The sequence below is a fragment of the Panthera onca genome, chromosome C1 (genome assembly GCF_046562875.1).
Source record: "Panthera onca isolate mPanOnc1 chromosome C1, mPanOnc1 haplotype 2, whole genome shotgun sequence".
In the NCBI taxonomy this organism is placed as follows: Eukaryota; Metazoa; Chordata; class Mammalia; order Carnivora; family Felidae; genus Panthera; species Panthera onca.
In genome coordinates this window covers 141,110,632-141,126,842 of record NC_138346.1, presented here as the reverse complement: position 1 = coordinate 141,126,842, position 16,211 = coordinate 141,110,632, and the positions used below count along the sequence as shown (strand labels likewise).

Sequence of the window (16,211 nt, the reverse complement as noted above, 5' to 3'; positions counted from 1 at the left end):
CAGAAATGCTGACAAGGAAGAGAGAAAAAAGCTCCCTCCCCACATGAATCTGGAAAGATTCTTTGAAGGGGTACCATTGAAGAATGAGAGGAACTTTACCTGATCAGGAAGAATCTGTTGCCATATTAGATTAACTCAAAAATCAGAAAATGATAAAGAAGAAATCAAGAAGGTCACTGCCACCTAAAAATATCACAATAACGGAAATTACTTGGGTTTTCATAAGGCTATAGATTAACGTAGATGCTGCATCTTTTTTTTTTTTTGCAAAGAACAAACAAAAAAAAACCCACCTCATGATTTCAGTTCTTGCTTCATTTCCTCCTTTATGCTAAGTAATACTGCCCATGAGGCTTCTCTCTTAACCTCCTGACTGCCCTTCCCCCAGCTTCCAGTCCATATGTCTGTTAATCACGTGGTTATTTTTCCCAGAGCCGAGTGCTTGAGCATGCTGTATCTTAAGAAATGTGCCAGAACAGGTCAGGGGAGGCCCCTTCACTTTCTAGGAACATTGGCAGCTGCATGAAGGCCTTAAGTGACTGGTTCTTCATTTAGGTTCTGGCTTTAACTTACACGCAATCACATATTTGTAAGTCAGGAAATGTGGAAATGTGAGATTTTTGCTGTTCAGCACTCATGTTCTCCTCCTAGATGATAGGAACTCAGGTGTTCTTGGGGAATCACCTCTCCCCCCAATCTCAGTCCAAGAGCTTGAAAGTGGTCACCTGTCCCCAGGCCTGGCCAATCAAGGTCACACTCATACCACATGACCCATGCAGGGCCAATGAGCATCAGCTTGGAACTTTCACGGGTCCTCTTGGGGAAGAGGAATACTCTTCCCATGTTGGTGACAAAGCTGGTGCGATATGAACTTGGCACTATAGCTGCCCATCTTCGCCACCACCTGAGGAGCGCCTACCTGACAATGAGGCTAACATAGTGTCGGTGTTTCTGCTCAGGCTGGTTGTGCCCTTCATGGCTTTCTTCTTGCCCATGCATAAGGCTACTAGTGTCACTGCAACTGCACTACCAGACGAGCTTCTGATGGGGACACAGTGACTGTCGATACTGCCTTTATTCAAGAGGTCAGTGGGGCGCCTGGGTGGCTCAGTCGGTCGAGCGACCAACTTCAGCTCAGGTCATGATCTCACGGTCTGTGAGTTCGAGCCCTGTGGCGGGCTCTGTGCTGACAGCTTGGAGCCTGGAACCTGCTTTGGATTCTGTGTCTCCCTCTCTCTCTCTGCACCTCCCCGACTCACGCTCTGTCTCTCTGTCTCAGAAATAAATGAACATTAAAAAAAAAAAAAAAAAAAAGAAGTCAGTGCTGTCCCTCACCCGTACCTAGATTCCTGACATCCTGGCTGAGACCCTATAACCTGTCCAATTACTTAAAAATCTCTCTTGCTGAGGCGCCTGGGTGGCTCAGTTGGTTAAGCGTCCGACTTCAGCTCAGGTCATGATCTCACACCCCGTGAGTTTGAGCCCCGTGCTGACAGCTCAGAGCCTGGAGCCTGCTTCGGATTCTGTGTCTCCCTCTCTCTCTGCCCCTGCCCTGCTCACACTCTGTCTCTCTCTCCGTCTCAAAAATAAATAAATACATTTAAAAAAAATTTTTTTTAATCTCTTTCTTGCTTAGTGCATTCCAACATTGTCCTTGTCCCTGGCCAAGACCTGCCAGCCCCTTCTTCATGTCCCAGAAAGTATATCTGAGTTAGTCTGGAACTCTCTCAAAGCCAGTATCAGCTCCTCCATCAGGAGGGTGACACTGCTTTAGGGCTGTTTTATGAAGATTTAGACTCTCTACCTTCCCCTGAGGCTCCAGGGTCTTCATGCAGAAGAACAAGGTGCCAGACTGCCACCTGGACGTCTGTGACCTCAACACAGGTGCTGTCTGAGACTGCCTGCTTTTCACACCAACTCCAGACTCCAGGAGAGCCTGAATGAGGCTACATGGAGCATATCCCTTCAAACCAGCATCAATATGTGACAGTGCTGTTCCTTATGTATGATGCCCAGCTGTCCCTCAGATAGCAGCCTCGTGCCCAACCTTATGATTTTCTGAGAGGATACCCTGATTTTGCTCTGCTCCATCTGAATCTCCCTGAAAGTCATGACTGCTGGTGGCCAGGTATGATGTTTCTGGGCCACATTCTGTCCAGCCGGAGCATCTAAGGTATTAACATAACTGGAGGGACTCCTCTGTGGTTTATTTAAGATCCTCTGGTCTTCCTGGGCCACTGAAGGAAATATCATAGCTGCATAATGGTCTATAAAATCCGAGTCTACATTCCTGATACTCTACCACACTTCCTGCTAGGAATTAATCACAAGAACAAAGGCCATTCGTGTTTCTTAGCAATGCCTTATTTGTGAGCAGATTGCAAAACAACCACAGCTAAACCAGAATTTCAGTCAGATCTCAACTGAGTTTGGTTTGTACGTGTCAAGGTCACTTATCAGCCAATTCCTGGAACTCGGATGCGTTTTCCCATGGAAACAGTATGACAGACTGTATGAAGGCCTCAGGTCAAGCCATTAGTGCCTGCAGTAACCATGGTACCGAGAGCACAATTTCAAGAACTCCCAATCACTATGTACAATGTTGCTTCTATAGGAAAATGCCTGTCAAGCTCTCATGCCGGGTTCTCAGAACATCTTTCTCAGCCCCACATTTATCCTGGCAGCATGAGAGAATTTCCTCCTTTGATTAAGCGTTCATTCATTCCTACAAATATTTATTGTGCAGCTAATCTGTACCAGCCATTGCTCTAAATACTATAGATATAGCAGTGAACAAAATTTACTCCCTAGATGTTCTGAAATGGGGGCATAGGGTCAGCTGCTACCATATTAACCAGCATAAGGGAGGAAGGGCTACCCAACTGTTTCTTCCAAAATAACCAGGGTGTCCCAAAGGTAAGTTTTCATTTATACCCTTGAATGCATACATGAAGACTCTCAGCATGTCAGTTTTCTATCTTAGCAATGTTTACATCTGGGCTTCATTTTGCATCCCCTTTTTCACATCTGGCTGTTGATTCTCAAATGGACCAAAAGCAAATCACCAAGATAAGAAATATTTTCTCATTTTGCATGGGGCAGAGAAGACCCTGGGAAGCACACCGTGTCTTGACTTTGGCTTGAGGGCTTCTAGTACCTTGGGAATCATGAAAGGACTTGGGGAATCAGGGAGTGATAGCAATGTTCCTCACATCGGTGGAGGTGGCTTTCCAGCCAATCCAGATGGTAAGAAAGAAGCTACATTCTTCTGCTTCCCAACCGCTCTGGGAGAACCTTCTGGGTAAAATCAACTGGACTCTTCACCTCTCTAAACGCTGCTTATTTCCTTATGTAATTGAGCATGCTGCTACAAGACTAACTGAAAAACGGGGTTTATGCATTAGTCCTTCACATTCATTCACTCAGAGCACCCAAACTGTCTCTAAATTGAAAGGAATATTGATAATTTTCAAGTACTCTTGCTCCTTATAAAGTGGTCCTATAGGTTTACTCCCTACCACCATGTTTGATGTGTTTGTGATTGCTTTAAAAAACAAAGTAAAACAAAATCCTTTTTGTTATGGCAGCACAATGAACTCCAAGAATAAAAGATCTTCTGGCATTTGATCGCTCTTCCTTTTCTTTCTTGATAGGCTATTTATATGAAAATATACTTAAAATGCATATTTAAGTATTTTTTTTTGATTTGCAAAATATCCAAAATAAAAATCAGTGACTTCCCAATAGCATCATTAGATCGCAGGCTTCCTTGGGACAGAGAATCTTTAGTTCTGTTGCGGAGTGTATGGTGAACAAGATACTAATAATAAACAAAAATTACTAATTACTAATTAAACAAAAATACTAATAATAAAATCTAAGAGCTATACATATATTGTTCAAAAACTGGTCTGGGCTTTCACTACTAGGGCGTCACATTTTTTAGTGACCTGACACCAGACAAAGATAAGCAATCTTCTAAAGACACGCACAAAATGTTTCTCCAATATGTCTGCTTAAGTTTATGGGGAGGGGAAAATTATACTTGTTTTATTTGGCAATCATAAACATGACCTAGATATGTGTAGAAGATAACAAAATTCCTTCTCCATAACTCTTATTCCCATTAGAGAATGACTTCTCAAAGGTCACTAGACTAAGTTCAGAGACTCGATGTTGGTAAACAGAGCCTCCCTCTGTCCTCCCGGGAGCAAGTGCAGTCGTGATCCAAACCCTTGCACCAGAACTTGAGACCAGGTACGAGCCCATCGCACCAGAGTCCGGTCCATCCTCATCCCTGTGGCCACTGGTGCCAAACACTGAGAGGGCAGGTGGGGGCAGCTGGGCCTCCTCTCCTTGTTTTTCCTCCTCCCATGGGGATAGAATATGGAGGTGGCAACAGAGGAAAGGAGACATGAACAAGTGTTCATCCCCTTTAGGGGTCTGAACATGAAGAACAGGAGCCCAGCCTCCGGGGGGAGGTAGCAGCTTGGTGGGGCTTCCTCCCCAGGAGCCCTCCTGCTCTGTCTTCAGACATTTCTGGATTGGAGGGCTTACGGTCACCCAATCTGACTCCAAGCTCTGCCTTGTTCTGACTGTGTGACCTTGGACATGCAACTTTCTCATTCATAAAATTAGGAATAATATAAATTCTACCACTTAGGCCTGAGGATAGAATGAGCTAACATTTGTACAGGGTAACAGAGCACCACATCTGGTACCTGCAAAGCAGGCCACAGTGGGTTTTACTTCTGCGAAACTACAAAGCTTACACTTCCTCTCCCGTGTTGGAGAAGAGGCTTTTCCATTTGAGCCCAAAAATCCAGAGACTCGACAGCGTACACGTGATGCCCTGAACTCAGCATGATGGTCGATAAAGGGATTCCAACATCCAGTGCTCTGCAAGTCTCTGAAAACAAGCTCGGTTTATTCTTTGCGTTCAAGAGTGGTTGACATCACTGCTCTATTTTTTGAAAACGAAATGCCAAAGTCCTGGAGGACGCCTTGCAGAATTTCCCCACACATTTCTCATGCATTTCCTGCAAGTTGACGTTGCAACCCAAGCAGATCAAAAGTTAGGCAACCCTTTTCTTAAATACCACCTACGTAAAGAGCACTGTGCTCTGCTTACAGAGTCATGAAGAGTTGGGGGAAAGAATTTCATAAAATACCCGGGGCTGAATACGAGGATGGTAGCAGTGTAGATGGTGGACTGAGCGCTGAGTTGGGAGGCAGGAAAGCCTGGGTCCTGGACCCATCCCTTCTGTTTCATAACTGTGTGATCTTGGGGCGCCTGGGTGGCTCAGTCAGTTGAGCGTCTGACTTCAGCTCAGGTCATGATCTCTCACTGTCCGTGAGTTTGAGCCCCGCATCGGGCTCTGTGCTGACAGCTCAGAGCCTGGAGCCTGCTTCGGAGTCTGTCTCCCTCCCAATCTCTCTGCCCCTCCCCTTCTCTCTCTCTCTCTCTCTTTCTCTCAAAAATAAATAAACATTAAAAAAAATAACCTTGTGATCTCAGTGTAGCAGTCAACCTCTCTGGGCCTATGTGCTCACTTGTACAATGCAGGGGGTGGCCTAAATTGACTAGAAGGTGCCTTTCAGTCTGAGGTTGTGGTTATGGAGGAGAAAGGGGACGTGAAGAGATGTGAGATAAATAACAGAGTAGCAGTGCATCCCAAATCTGGAGAAGGCCAGACTAGAGCAAAGGGGTCATCGATTGAGTGGAAAATATAAATTCCCACTTTTCCCAATTAGGGTTAAATGTTTTACATTCTTGAACTGTCTGCTTTCCTCAGCTTATTGGAAGGAACTCATAATGAGAACATTATGAGTCCTCTGAGTTCATGGGGACAGAAACCTGAGCCGCCGGTGAGAAACTGACCCTCTGGAATGCGGAAATTCTCAGGAGCCTTAATAAGAACAGACACCGCTAATCACTTTATTGTGACAAAAGTGTTACAAAACCCTGAGTGAGCCTGGGTCAGAAAGGAAGCTTTAGCTTCCAGGTGGGAGCAAAATGATCTCATGGGAAAGCCAGGCTTTGTTGTTTTTCACCTGTGGATAAAATCCTGCCCTCCACCCCCCCCCCCCCCATCATTTCCCAAGAAGAATCCGTGTCAACATACACAGACAGCCTTGAGGGAAAACACAGCAGCTTGCTGTGCTGAGGAACAGGCTGAACTGAGGGTGTGCCTCTCCCGGGCCTAATGCCCAGCTATCCACCCTAAAGATAAGCCAGCCCAAACTGGCTAAGGCCAGGTTCTTCCACGAGCCAGCTGGGGGCGAGCAGGCAGCCCACTGGAATTTTCCAGAGCTTGCAGGCATCAGTGTCAGGGGGCGGGGGGCAGCCAAAGTGCCCGTTCAGCCCGCCCACCTCCCTCAGGCCCAAAGGACCTCACTCCAGTTCCCACCTCTGTTGGAAGAGCTTAGGCAAGAGGTCTCCCATTTCCCAAACCTGGAAAGACCCTGAAATGAATCATAAATATGGAAACACAGAGCTCTCTTGGGATCTCCGTTATAGAAACAGCCGGAAACAGCATGCCTTCTCATCTCCCCATTGATGTCAGCTGACCAGGAGAGTGGGTTTTCAGATCATATGTGGTGACCACTCACGTACACACTGCAAGGTGAGAAAGCCCACTGTCACCCAAAACAAACATCACCAAACACTGCTACCACGAGGAGGAGCAAACAATAGCCATTAAACCATACATTCGCCCTGAGAAAACAGGCAGAGATGGGTTCCGAACTTGCCAGGAGTTCCCACGCCTTCATGGCTTTCAATCTTGTCCTCTCCACCTGGAACGCCTTCTTTTGCTGGTTAAGTTGCCCTTGTCTTCAAGACTCTCCGGAGATCAGAAGACATCTCTCAGAGCGCCTGGCCTGCCTCCCACAGCACATGTAGACCGTGTCCTCATTACCAATGCGTGCCAGTGTCTGCATCCTGAGCAGCTCCTGTGTGGGCCCCACGTGCCCGGCTCAGTGTGTAGCCAAGAAAGAGCTCAACAAAAGATTTCAGGCAAATGACTAATGGCCAAATGATGGCCTTCAAAGGGCTTCTACTCCAGGAGTTCCTCGAGAAATTTTATCTCTTGTTCCTTTACAACATGGTAGGACTTTGGTTTGGGGTATAAATTTATAATTTTATTGGGTCTTGTCAGTGGTAACATCCTCCTTGCAACTAATCACGGGTGGGGAAAGAGGATAAATTAGCCCCGGCTGCCAAGTACACAGCACCCTGGGAGTGCTACTGGAACGGCAGCATTTTCCAAGCAATGACATCTCCCAACGAAGAGAGAGGCAACTGGTTCTTGAGAGAGTATGTTCTATTATTTCCATTGAATTGATTAGCAACTGAGGCAGAAAAGTTTCATGGTCAAGAGTCATGATCGTGCAGAATTGCTACAAGAAAGCCCGTTGTTCATTCATTGACCTAACATCTATTTGGCAGGGACCTCCACGGTGCCAGACACTTTGCTAGGCACACGGGGTGGTGATCGAAACAGACTTGGTCTCTGTCATCATGGCGTGGGCGTGGGAGCACGGACATCAGACACATAAATATATAATTGAAGGTTGCAATTAACGTTATAAAGGAAAAGCACAGGATACCATGAGAGACAATATAATGGGGGCTGCTGATTGTCCCGTGTTTATTTATTAAGAACCTAGTGTGTGTCAGGGATTCTGCAATGTTCAGACTTGGCTCATTTGACCACAGCCCTCAAGAACGAAGTCATGGCAGAGACCCAGTGTTCTCCGCTAGGGAGGTCCTATGGCTTTTCTGTGGTCCCGGTCTTCTCATCTGTCAGACGTAGAGACCACAGCAACCTCTCTACTTGCTGTACATCTGAGCGTGATCAATGCTCAAGCACTTTGGCTTCTAAAAATACTGGGTAATGCTAGTACTGAATAAAAGCTTTTACAGAAATAAGCTGTTATTTCCTTGAGTTCAGATTTATATTCAACAAACAGAACTCATTTCCTCAACCATCCCAACTCCAAATTTTTATATACAAAGGGTTGGGGGGGGGGGTTGTTTTGTATTGCCTGTTTGCCGTTTTTAAAAAGCCTATATAGGGGCGCCTGGGTGGCTCAGTAGGTTAAGCGTCCGACTTCAGCTCACGTCATGATCTTGCGGTCCATGAGTTCGAGCCCCGGGTCGGGCTCTGTGCTGACCGCTCAGAGCCTGGAGCCTGTTTCCGATTCTGTGTCTCCCTCTCTCTCTGACCCTCCCCCATTCATGCTCTGTCTCTCTGTCTCAAAAATAAACGTTAAAAAAATAAATAAATAAAAATAAAAATAAAAAGTCTATGTAGCACTGTTAAAGGTAAAACCACAGGGACGAAGATGTAGGCTTTCCCCAGGAGCACAGCATGGGAAGGCCACCTTTCCTTCTCTGAGTCTGAGACATGGAGCCTCCTCATCTGAGATCGGCCAGGGAGCGTCTGGCCTCATGTTTGTTGTCTCCTCCACCTCAGTCCACCCCACAAGGAGACAGTGTGAGACAACAAAGAGAATGAGATGGAAACCGGGGCCCTCTGGCTCTGAGGGGGAGGCCAACCACCCACCCCGGACTTTTCGCTTTCACCCCGCGGGCAGCTGCAGGTCTCCACCTGCAGGCTGGGCTTCCGGGCCCTGACCTCCAGCTGAGGCAGGGAGGGAGGGAGGGATCCCCAGTACTCGGGCCCAGGTGATTAAAATAGAGCCCAGAATGAGGTCTTGCCCTACCAGACAGAGCGTGAAGGCCCAGTGCCAGGGGGCCAGGGCTGGCTGGTGTTGGGGTGCAGCTCTGGGCAGGCGAACCGCAGGACGCCAGGAGGGCCGCCGGGGGGGAAGCTATGTGGCAAGAAAGCAGAGTTTGGCTCAGGCCCTGCCCTCCCCCCAGGTCTGACTTTTCTCCTGCACTGCCTCCTTCCTGCCTGGGGCAACCGGGGACTCAGCCTCTGCCCTGTGAGAGAAGAGAGAGGAGATTCACCTAGTGAATTCCTTGTGGCCCACGTGCAAGAGGCTGGAAGGACCTCCTCTAGAGAAGCACTGCACAGGAGACGCGTCGGCGGAGCGGTAGGTCTCAGAGGTCAGCCTCTTTCTTCTCATATGGGGCTGGGGGGTGACGGTGCACAGTTCAGTGGGGCTCCCCAGGCCCTTTCATCCTTGCAGCTACCGTTGGAGGTTCTTGTTTAATTATTATTATGTATTTTTTAAAGTTTATTTCCTTCTTGTAATTTTTAAAACAAAATTTTTTTAACGTTTATTTATTTTTGAGACAGAGAGAGACAGAGCATGAACAGGGGAGGGGCAGAGAGAGAGGGAGACACAGAATATGAAACAGGCTCCAGGCTCTGAGCTGTCAGCACAGAGCCCGACGCGGGGCTCGAACTCACGGACCGTGAGATCATGACCTGAGCCGAAGTCGGACGTTTAACCGACCAAGCCACCCAGGCGCCCCTCCTTCTTGTAATTTTTGAGAGAGCGAGCACCAGTGGAGGGGGGGCAGGGAGACAAGGAGAGAGAATCCCAAGAAGGCTCTGCACTGTCAGCACAGAGCTCCATGTGGGGCTCAAACTCACAAACCGCGAGACCATGCATGACCTGAGCCGAAGGGGGATGGTTAACCACCTGAGCCACCGAGGTGCCCCTGCATTTGGAGATTCCAAAGGAAGAAGTTCGTGGGTCCCTGGCACTGGCACTCTTCATTTTCTTTTTCCTTGCTCATAAAAAGCGTGGCTACTATGTGCCTCCTTACAATGCTGTTACAGAAGCATTGGCTACATTCTCTATGCTGTACGTTTCACCAGTAGTTCGGGGCTATTTTTGTTTGTAAATATGGGTTTTGAATATGGCAAACAGATTGAATGAAAGAACAAATATTTAAACATATTCTGAAAGTTAATACTTCTAATTCCATTATTTAAAAATGATCTATTTCTTATCAAAAGCAACATCTTGTAGGCTTCTCAAGAATTCTCATTTATTATCCACCATTGTTTGATCCCACGAGAACATTTGCTTTTCATTTGTAAATATGTCTTCTTTGGAGCCCTTCCGTGATTTATTTGGTTGTTATAACTCCTAACTTAGAAAGGATTATCTAAAATTTATTCAGTCCTAGAACTTCACATCTGGAAGGGTCATTAGTGGTCATTTAGTCCAATATCCCTCCCAGAGCAGAAATTCCTTCCACAACCTTGGTCAGTGGTATGCTTGAATACCTCCTACATTGGCAAGCTCACTACCTTATATGAAAGCCTCATCTGTTTTTGTTTTTTTTTTGTGCTGTTTATTTTTTTGTTTAATTTATTGTCAAATTAGTTTTCATACAACACCCAGTGCTCATCCCAAAAGGTGCCCTCCTCAATACCCATCACCCACCCCCCCCCACCCCCCATCAACCCTCAGTTTGTTCTCAGTTTTTAAGAGTCTCTTATGCTTTGGCTCTCTCCCACTCTAACCTCTTTTCTTTTTTTTTTTTTCCCTTCCCCTCCCCCATGGGTTTCTGTTAAGTTTCTCAGGATCCACATAAGAGTGAAACCATATGGTATCTGTCTTTCTCTGTATGGCTTATTTCACTTAGCATCACACTCTCCAGTTCCATCCACATTGCTACAAAGGGCCATATTTCATTCTTTCTCACTGCCACGTAGTACTCCATTGTGTATATAAACCACAATTTCTTTATTCATTCATCAGTTGATGGACATTTAGGCTCTTTCCATAATTTGGCTATTGTTGAGAGTGCTGCTATAAACATTGGGGTACAAGTGCCCCTATGCATCAGTACTCCTGTATCCCTTGGGTAAATTCCTAGCAGTGCTACTGCTGGGTCATAGGGTAGGTCTATTTTTAATTTTTTGAGGAACCTCCACACTGTTTTCCAGAGTGGCTGCACCAGTTTGCATTCCCACCAACAGTGCAAGAGGGTTCCCGTTTCTCCACATCCTCTCCAGCATCTATAGTCTCCTGATTTGTTCATTTTGGCCACTCTGACTGGCGTGAGGTGATATCTGAGTGTGGTTTTGATTTGTATTTCCCTGATAAGGAGCGACGTTGAACATCTTTTCATGTGCCTGTTGGCCATCCGGATGTCTTCTTTAGAGAAGTGTCTATTCATGTTTTCTGCCCATTTCTTCACTGGATTATTTGTTTTTCGGGTGTGGAGTTTGGTGAGCTCTTTATAGATTTTGGATACTAGCCCTTTGTCTGATATGTCATTTGCAAATATCTTTTCCCATTCCGTTGGTTGCCTTTTAGTTTTGTTGGTTGTTTCCTTTGCTGTGCAGAAGCTTTTTATCTTCATGAGGTCCCAGTAGTTCATTTTTGCTTTTAATTCCCTTGCCTTTGGGGATGTGTCAAGTAAGAGATTGCTACGACTGAGGTCAGAGAGGTCTTTTCCTGCTTTCTCCTCTAGGGTTTTGATGGTTTCCTGTCTCACATTCAGGTCCTTTATTCATTTTGAGTTTATTTTTGTGAATGGTGTGAGAAAGTGGTCTAGTTTCAACCTTCTGCATGTTGCTGTCCAGTTCTCCCAGCACCATTTGTTAAAGAGACTGTCTTTTTTCCATTGGATGTTCTTTCCTGCTTTGTCAAAGATGAGTTGGCCATACGTTTGTGGGTCTAGTTCTGGGGTTTCTATTCTATTCCATTGGTCTATGTGTCTGTTTTTATGCCAATACCATGCTGTCTTGATGATGACAGCTTTGTAGTAGAGGCTAAAGTCTGGGATTGTGATGCCTCCTGCTTTGGTCTTCTTCTTCAAAATTACTTTGGCTATCGGGGCCTTTTGTGGTTCCATACACATTTTAGGATTGCTTGTTCTAGCTTCAAGAAGAATGCTGGTGCAATTTCGATTGGGATTGCATTGAATGTGTAGATAGCTTTGGGTAGTATTGACATTTTGACAATATTTATTCTTCCAATCCATGAGCAGGGAATGTTTTCCAATTTCTTTATATCTTCTTCAATTTCCTTCATAAGCTTTCTATAGTTTTCAGCATACAGATCTTTTACATCTTTGGTTAGATTTATCCCTAGGTATTTTATGTTTCTTGGTGCAATTGTGAATGGGATCGGTTTCTTTATTTGTCTTTGTGTTGCTTCATTATTAGTGTATAAGAATGCAAATGATTTCTGTACATTGATTTTGTATCCTGCAACTTTGCTAAATTCATGTATCAGTTCTAGCAGACTTTTGGTGGAGTCTATCGGATTTTCCATGTATAATATCATGTCATCTGCAAAAAGTGAAAGCTTGACTTCATCTTTGCCAATTTTGATGCCTTTGATTTCCTTTTGTTGTCTGATTACTGATGCTAGAACTTCCAACACTATGTTAAACAACAGCGGTGAGAGTGGACATCCCTGTGGTGTTCCTGATCTCAGGGAAAAAGCTCTCAGTTTTTCCCCGTTGAGGATGATGTTAGCTGTGGGCTTTTCATAAATGGCTTTTATGATCTTTAAGTATGTTCCTTCTATCCCGACTTTCTCAAGGTTTTTATTAAGAAAGTTTGCTGAATTTTGTCAAAGGCCTTTTCTGCAACGATTGACAGGATCATATGGTTCTTATCTTTTCTTTTATTAATGTGATGTATCACCTGGATTGATTTGCGAATGTTGAACCAGCCCTGCAGCCCAGGAATGAATCCCACTTGATCATGGTGAATAATTCTTTTTATATGCTGTTGAATTCGATTTGCTAGTATCTTATTGAGAATTTTTACATCCATATTCATCAGGGATATTGGCCTGTAGTTCTCTTTTTTTACTGGGTCTCTGTCTGGTTTAGGAATCAAAGTAATACTGGCTTCATAGAATGAGTCTGGAAGTTTTCCTTCCCTTTCTATTTTTTGGAATAGCTTGAGAAGGATAGGTATTATCTCTGCTTTCAACGTCTGGTAAAACTCCCCTGGGAAGGCATCTGGTCCTGGACTCTTATTTGTTGGGAGATTTTTGATAACTGATTCAATTTCTTCGCTGGTTATGGGTCTGTTCAAGCTTTCTATTTCCTCCTGATTGAGTTTTGGAAGTGTGTGGGTGTTTAGGAATTTGTCCGTTTCTTCCAGGTTGTCCAGTTTGTTGGCATATAATTTTTCATAGTATTCCCTGATGATTGCTTGTATCTCTGAGGGATTGGTTGTAATAATTCCATTTTCATTCATGATTTTATCTATTTGGGTCATCTCCCTTTTCTTTTTGAGAAGCCTGGCTAGAGGTTTATCAATTTTGTTTATTTTTTCGAAAAACCAACTCTTGTTTTCATTGATCTGCTCTACAATTTTTTTAGATTCCATGTTTTTTAGATTCTAGTTTATGTCTGCTCTGATCTTTATTATTTCTCTTCTTCTTCTGGGTTTAGGCTGCCTTTGCTGTTCTGCTATTTCCTTTAGGTGTGCTGTTAGATTTTGTATTGGGGATTTTTCTTGTTTCTTGAGATAGGCCTGGATTGCAATGTATTTTCCTCTCAGGACTGCCTTCACTGCATCCCAAAGTGTTTGGATTGTTGTATTTTCATTTTCATTTGTTTCCATATATTTTTTAATTTCTTCTCTAATTGCCTGGTTGACCCATTCATTCATTCTTTAGTAGGGTGTTCTTTAACCTCCATGCTTTTGGAGTTTTTCCAGATTTTTCCTGTGGTTGATTTCAAGCTTCATAGCATTGTGGTCTGAAAGTATGCATGGTATGATCTCAGTTCTTGTATACTTATGAAAGACTGTTTTGTGACCCAGTATGTGATCTATCTTGGAGAATGTTCCATGTGCACTCGAGAAGAAAGTATATTCTGTTGCTTTGGGATGCAGAGTTCTAAATATATCTGTCAAGTCCATCTGATCCAATGTATCATTCAGGGCCCTTGTTTCTTTATTGACCGTGTGTCTAGATGATCTATCCATTTCTGTAAATGGAGTGTTAAAGTCCCCTGCAATGACCACATTCTTATCAATAAGGTTGCTTATGTTTGTGAGTAATTGTTTTATATATTTGGGGGCTCCCGTATTTGGCGCATAGACATTTATAATTGTTAGTTCTTCCTGATGGATACACCCTGTAATTATTATAAAATATCCTTCTTCATCTCTTGTTACAGCCTTTAATTTAAAATCTAGTTTGTCTGATATATGTATGGCTACTCCAGCTTTCTTTTGACTTCCAGTAGCATGATAGACAGTTCTCCATCCCCTCACTTTCAATCTAAAGGTATCCTCAGGTCTAAAATAAGTCTCTTGTAGATAGCAAATAGATGGGTCTTGTTTTTTTATACATTCTGATACCCTATGTCTTTTGGTTGGCACATTTAGTCCATTTACATTCAGTGTTATTATAGAAAGATATGGGTTTAGAGTCATTGTGATGTCTGTAGGTTTCATGCTTGTAGCGATGTCTCCAGTACTTTGTCTCACAGGATCCCCCTTAGGATCTCTTGTTGGGCTGGTTTAGTGGTGACGAATTCCTTCAGTTTTTGTTTGTTTGGGAAGACCTTTATCTCTCCTTCTGTTCTAAATGACAGACTTGCTGGATAAAGGATTCTCGGCTGCATATTTTTTCTGTTCATCACATTGAAGATCTCCTGCCATTCCTTTCTGGCCTGCCAAGTTTCAGTAGAGAGATCGGTCACGAGTCTTATCAGTCTCCCTTTATATGTTAGAGCACGTTTATCCCTAGCTGCTTTCAGAATTTTCTCTTTATCCTTGTATTTTGCCAGTTTGACTATGATATGTCGTGCAGAAGATCGATTCAAGTTACGTCTGAAGGGAGTTCTCTGTGCCTCTTGGATTTCAATGCCTTTTTCCTTCCCCAGATCAGGGAAGTTCTCAGCTATGATTTCTTCAAGTACACCTTCAGCACCTTTCCCTCTCTCTTCCTCCTCTGGAATACCAATTATGCGTATATTATTTCTCTTTAGTGCATCACTTAGTTCTCTAATTTTCCCCTCATACTCCTGGATTTTTTATCTCTCTTTTTCTCAGCTTCCTCTTTTTCCATAATTTTATCTTCTAGTTCACCTATTCTCTCCTCTGCCTCTTCAATCTAAGCTGTGGTCATCTCCATTTTATTTTGCAGTTCACTTACAGCATTTTTTAGCTCCTCCTGACTGTTCCTTAGTCCCTTGATCTCTGTAGCAATAGATTCTCTGCTGTCCTCTATACTGTTTTCAAGCCCAGCAATTAATTTTATGACTATTATTCTAAATTCACTTTCTGTTATATTGCTTAAATCCTTTTTGGTCAGTTCGTTAGCTGTTGTTATTTCCTGGAGATTCTTTTGAGGGGAATTCTTCCATTTAGTCATTTTGGATAGAACTGCAGGGCACTTCCCCTGTGCTGTCTTGAATAACCTGCGTTGGTGGGTGGGGCCGCAGTCAGACCTGATGTCTGCCTCCAGCCCACTGCTGGGGCTACAGTCAGACTGGTGTGTGCCTTCTCTTCCCCTCTCCTAGGGGCAGGATTCACTGTAGGGTGGCGTGGCCCATCTGGGCTACTTGCACACTGCCAGGCTTGTGGTGCTGGGGATCTGGCGTATTAGCTGGGGTGGGTAGGCAAGGTGCACGGGGGCAGGAGGGGCAGGCTCAGCTTGCTTATCCTTCGGTGATCCGCTTAGGGAGGGGCCCTGAGGCACCGGGAGGGAGTCAGACCCGCCGCCAGAGGGATGGATCCGCAGAAGGACAGCGTTCGGTGTTTGTGCAGTACAAGCAAGTTCCCTGGCAGAAACTGGTTCCCTTTGGGATTTTGGCTGGGGGATGGGCGAGGGAGATGGCGCTGGCGAGCGCCTTTGTTCCCTGCCATGCTGAGCTCTGTCGTCCGAGGCTCAAGAACTCTCCCTCCCGTTGTCCTCCAGCCCTCCCGCTCTCCGAGCAGAGCTGTTAACTAATAACCTTCCAGATGTTAAGTCCCGCTTGCTGTCGGAACACACTCCGTCCAGCCCCTCTGCTTTTGCAAGCCAGACTCGGGGCCTCTGCTTGGCCAGCGGGCCGCCCCTCCATCCCGGCTCCCTCCTGCCAGTCCATGTAGAGCGCACAGCCTCTCTGCCCTTCTTACCCTCTTCCGTGGGGCTCTCCTCTATGCTTGGCTCTGGAGAGTCCATTCTGCTAATCTTCTGGCGGTTTTCTGGGTTTTTTAGGCAGGTGTAAGTGGAATCTAAATGATCAGCAGGACGCGGTGAGCCCAAAGTCCTCCTATGCCACCATCTTCTTCCCAGAAAGAGCCTCATCTGTTTTT

The 16,211-nt window shown here is 45.0% G+C and overlaps 1 protein-coding gene across 14 annotated transcripts in view; it reads left to right on the top strand.

Annotated features, from left to right (window-relative positions):
• The window catches only part of SLC44A3 (solute carrier family 44 member 3), a 331,946-nt gene that overhangs the window by 175,045 nt on the left and 140,690 nt on the right, over window positions 1–16,211 (top strand). For all 14 annotated transcript variants that reach the window (XM_078451634.2, XM_078451631.2, XM_078451632.2 and 11 more), the window contains one exon: window positions 8,888–9,063. The gene's annotated coding sequence lies outside the window, so the exon portion shown is untranslated. The remainder of the gene's footprint in view (window positions 1–8,887; window positions 9,064–16,211) is intronic.